This window comes from Pinus tabuliformis, chromosome 1_1, assembly GCF_031772625.1.
Source record: "Pinus tabuliformis cultivar Carrire ecotype Pingquan chromosome 1_1, CPIR1, whole genome shotgun sequence".
Lineage (NCBI taxonomy): Eukaryota > Viridiplantae > Streptophyta > Pinopsida > Pinales > Pinaceae > Pinus > Pinus tabuliformis.
In genome coordinates, this window is record NC_142297.1 from 251152693 (window position 1) to 251158466 (window position 5774).

Below are 5774 nucleotides of genomic sequence, written 5' to 3' on the forward strand. Positions count from 1 at the left end.
GCTCTATCGGTGCTAGTAGTCTGAGTGAAATGTACTGTGGCTGCATCAGTGGGATTTTCTCCAAGGCGAAAGCATTCAAAATAGAACCATAACCAAAGTTATTAGATCTTTCGTTCTTCACCTTGGAAAGTTGTTCTTTTATCACTGGAAGTACTACATCACACCAATTGAATACCTTTGGTTCAAGGCATTCCAAGGCATACTGCATATAGGACCTATTGGCCAAGTGAAGAGCCGCGTTGCTAGCCAATCTAGAAAAGGTGGATAAGATAGTCCACAAGGACTGGTCAGTGATGTCTATAATGATGATCTTGATGTCCCTGCTTGGCTGAGATCCATCTCTACAATATCAGCGAATGTAATCCCTCACAGATTCACCCCCATATGTGGATCCTGATAGTGAGAGTGGGTCACCACACCTCGATAAACTGGTCAAAATGTAGATATCCTCAACATTCAAAGGGATGGATTTATCTCTAATAAGGAACACTTGGTTGGTAGGATCCCATGCATTGAGAAGATATTGCAACAAGTTGATTTATTGCCTCATGCTAGATATGCGGAAGAACTTGAGCAAGCCACAGTTCCACAATGTAGTCACCGTACCTGGATCATGTAAGGCAATCATATCCTCTTCTTCATGCTCATGTTCTGCCATGTAACAACCATCTTGCTCCGATAAATCTCTGAAAAACAAACAAGAGAAGAATTAGGATCCTGATTTGGGCAAAAATAAGCAAAATTTCTATGAGAAATTAGTGCATAAACTTTCCTCCTTGTGCCCATCGCACCCTAGCTGTGTACTGGGTGGGATGCATACTGACTAGCCAATGGCTAGCTCACATTGCACCTTTCAATGTGTACTAGGTGCGATGGGGAGAAAATGAAATGTTCAAACCCCAGAGGCTTAGAAGAACAGGAAAACATGCTTAGAATCAGAAAAGGAAAGAATGCAATTGAAGAGCTCAAGGTTAGCTCCTACCTGGTCTAGACAGCATTGAAAATAGTCCATAGAATCTCCTAGAATCAGCTGATGAAAATCGAGGGGGAAAAACACCTCCAGAGCTCCAACAATGCCAAATTTGAATGAAATGGTAAAATGAGAGGTAAAAACTACTTTTATGTTACTGTTTACGTAATTCAAGTAAGGTATTGGTTTTTAACTCATTTTTCAAGCATGTATGTACATTTCTAATCAGTTTGATGGAGAAATTGCACAGGTAGTACGACTGTCAAGAGAACATAGTGTTAATGGTGAATCGAACATCTCTGACTACTATCACGAGCAATGTTTCTGCAAAGTTCAAGCTCGTTAAGAAATAAACCTAGTTATGAGCATTTGTTCTCCCATAGTTCAAGCTCATTAAAAAATTAACCGACTTTTGGTAAATAACCTTTGTGATCGCATTACTATCAACTTTTGATCCTTGGTCATGTCCTTACCATCACCTCCACTTTTTAGCTGATCATCCGCCTCCACTTGATTGTTTACCCTTTTGAGGAGCAGCCACAACAACTGATTCTGTTAGCCATATTCTTTGCACTACCATGATTGAAAAGTTCCAAACCGTACCTGGAACCAGCTGCTACCCGAAAATATCACTCATTCCTCAAAGACGAGTCTCTTTTACGCTCTTTTTAGACTCGTAAAATATAAAAAGATTGTCGAGCAATTGGCCTCTCCAGCTCGTTAAAGTGATTGGAAGTTCCATCCCTCCTCTGGATTTTAATCATTTTGGACCTGAGGGATCATTACATAAAAAGATCGAGCAGTTGTCCTTTTTGTCTCGTTAAAGTGATTGGAAAAGTCATCCCTTTCATATTATTTTATACTTTTTCGGACTTAAGGGATTATACTATGAAAAAGGAATACTGGAGTTTCCTTTTCGTCTCTTTTCAGACTCTCTAAAACTAAAAAGGATCAATTTATCTTTGTCGTTAAACTCGTTAAAACAATAGCAATGAACTGGTCCATTACAAACAAGAGCAAGTTTCACTGTCACTAGGCTCGCTAAAACATAGCGACAGGTTTGCCCGAAGGGAAAATTATATAACAAGCATATGTTATCCTCCTCAAGATTGACAAAAATAAAGAGGTACTGGTCAGAAATGACTGGGGAAAAATTGGGAAGAAAACTTGAAGAACTTTATTGGTAACAGGTTGCTCTTGAACATGACACTTTCACTCCATCACCATGATTGAGTCAGGTTGGGTTATCCATTTTTGGGGTTAACGCTACCAATCCATTTCAATGTCACAAATATGTTCAAGAGAAGTTGCTCAGAGAATTCACCAACCCAGCTTACGCCTCATCTGCTGCAATACCTTCACGCTTCATTTTTCATGACCACCACCTTGAACCTTGTATCATCAGATCGTTTTCACCACCACAAAATCATATTCTCCATTTCATGTTGTAGATGTGGTATTCATTAAGGCCCTCCTACAACGGGTCACTTCTTGTCGACATCAGCTCATTATCCAAGAAGTTGACTTAGGAACAACCCTTTCAGTACTTTGAAGCTTGCATGCCTCAATGGCAACTTTCTCACTTCTGGTGACAGGTTTACAGCAATGGCCTTTAACCAAAATATTTTGCGTGGTGTTCGACATCCACTCATGTATTCACACCACATAAATTGTACTACAGTACCTTGAGGATTATTATCATTATCAGTGATTCCTCTCTCACCTATTAACAGCTTACATCATTGGTTGGTAATCATGTGATGTCTTTCCATGTTCGACACCAGAACATCTTTTCACATGGATCGACTTGTACTCTGGGTGAAGATTGAATGAGTATGAAGACCCCGGATCTAGTTTCATCCATCTGGGCTGCTATATATTTAGGAAAATAAAGACATCAAATGCACATCATAGCTGCACAAATAATCATCTAGGCCAGGGGATGATGGCTGTACTAGAATCATCATTCTGACACATAGACGGTTGTCTATCCTATTTACATGAAAATGAATTTATAAAGTTGAGCATGGGAATTCCCACCTTAGCTAGATCATGAAATATTATGAAGACAATGTATTGTATTGTATCTTATTACAAGTCACCTTCCAGTTTCAAAAACCTCGGATCCTCATGATAAAGCATTTCACCCAACATCAGAAGATTTACGACCTCATGCTTTAGGGAGCAACTGTTATCGACATATTTGGGCACTGCAACCCCAATCACATATGTACATAAACCAAGGCCTTCTAAACCCCTAAAAGTGTTCTTTATTACCCTAAAGTATCAAGGTCAGCTGATTACATCATTTCCCAGAAGTTCTCCCTGAAAAACTACTTAGAACTGGTCAAAACTAGACCAGCTCACCTGCTCCATGGTCAGGGTGCGATGCACCTCACCTATTGCACACGGGGGGTGCGTTGCATACTAAAAAGCCCTTCTGTAGGGTGCTATGGGCGAGAGTAGACAAATGGCAAAGGCAGTTTGCTAGGTGGAAACTCAGAGAATCTTCTAGAAACTGCTCATATAACACTTGCCTCTCTGAATTCGCCCAAGGATGGGTAAGAGATCATGAAATATCCAAGTGGAACCAAGAACTATCAAAGAAATAAAACTAATCAAAATCCCAAAAGTTGACTCACCCACCTACAAATATCTATATATGGATCCCTCATCTTAGAGATCCAAAGGCTGGAATTTTGTATTTTTGTAAGGAAGTGATGTTGGTTTCTCTGTGAAACATTGTATTGTTGGGTGATCTAGATTTTCATGAGGTGAAGAGGGCTTTCATGATAGGAGGATGGCGCTGGGTCACACTGCTGGGTTTTAATCCTCTCTTATACTACCTTTATCAATAAATCTATTTGAGTTTTCCTCCATATTATTGTATATTTCTAAATCTTGTATTGATGTATGCATTTGTATGGTTAATATACATCTGATCCTATATTTTTTATGGTTATAGATCTCTATGCTTTGATGGTATTATTCTGCTTTGACTCTACAGGTGTTCTTTGAAGTGGGACAAGTGAGGAAAGAGTGGCGAAGCTCTGTCAAAGAGGGGAGGAAATAAGCAAGGAGCCAAGCGAAATACTGAGGTTGGTACTCTCTACTTCTCTCTCATCTATCTCTCATAAAGGAAAACACAAGTAAATTTAGTTTGTTTGTTTCTAAGATAGCTACCCGTCTTAGTGGGACTAGCAGCTCTAAATGGACACTAGCTTTCCCGATAACACAGATGCACATCCAATCTTCACAAACCCATAGCACTATATTTCATTCCCATTCCAAAAAATTGCCTACTACCCTTAGAGCCCAGCTCTATTTATACATTCCCATGGTCCGCGGACTATGGGTAGGCCAACTAACTCCCTATTATTCTATATTATTTCTTTGGGTGAACAACCCTTTGACCCAACCTTTTACATTTCACGCTCCACATATTTCAGAGTTTTAAAATATTTTTATCCTAATTTATAGGCTTTAAGCCCCAAAACAGTTACGCAGGACCTCCACTACCCAACAATCCCCCAACACAATCATTGTGACTTGTCCTGAGTCACTCGTCGGTGTGGCAAGATGCGCTACCTTGGCTTCACGGTTCACCTTACTCTGAGTGATGCTCTTCGTCCTCCTGCTCCTTTTTTGTCTCTTGCAATGCTTCACCCAACTCCTACTTCTTTGTTTCAACCAGTTCTCGCAACCGATGATGCTCATTCTACTCTACTCGGTTAACACAGAACACCCCCCAATAGGATTTTAGCTCTAGTGGGGGAGCTGCATATGGGATTGCATCATACCAATGCAGCTACTTCCTTCCTTTGTATCTTCTCTTCGCACTGTCTATTGAAATTTGTGTTGCAATTTTGCAAGACCCTTGCTGTTGTCCACGAGATCCCAATCCTAAAAATATATCAGAGACGACTTATTAACTGCACTGTTACCACTGGTCTCTATCTTTTCGTTCTTTCCCTTATCTTTTGTGGTTCATCGGCCAGTCCTTGGGTGAGATTGCAGCATCCAGACCAGTTTTGCTTCATGTTGACCAATTTTTGGTACATCCCCTCCCATCGATACTGAGCTCTACGTAGTGCCCATAACTATCAACACCATATTCATCAGGAAGCCCTACATCTCCTTTGGCCATATCACAACCCACGAGCTTACTTCTTTAGCATAGATATGAGGAGTTCCATAGGAAGGCACAACAGCTGACAGTTCACAAAATTGTAGCTCTCTCGGTGGATGCCCCCCTTTGATTTGTAAGCGTTTCTAATTTCAAATTTGCTGGCTCCTGCCTTTTCTAGTGACCGCATGTTGAGCCTGTGGTAGATCGTTCCATATCTGGTTCGTACTCCTTCTCTTAATTGCCTGCCACCCGCTCCCAGTTGCCATGATGCCAACATCTTGTCATGAATAGTGACAGCAATGGTCACCTCTCTTCTTGGCAACGCATCAATGCAGCCCTTTCCATGAAACTGTGATTCTTTTGATATACCAGATCTACGCATACCTTGGTGGTCACACACCTATCCACGAGACTAATTTATCATCCCGCACTCTCTTTCAACTGGCCAGAGCGGTGAGATTATCTAGTGTCTGGTTAGTCAGGCAGTCATCCCACCCATGTAGAGCTTCAAGTGACTGCCATTCACTCTTCCCAGGAAGGGGTCTCCATTGAGCTTGGCAAGCTGAACCACGCCCCCATCAGTAACCTCTTTGACGACATAGGGTCCCAACCAATGCATTTGGAGTTTGCCAGGGAATTTCTCAAACTTGCTATCATATAGTAATACTAGATCAT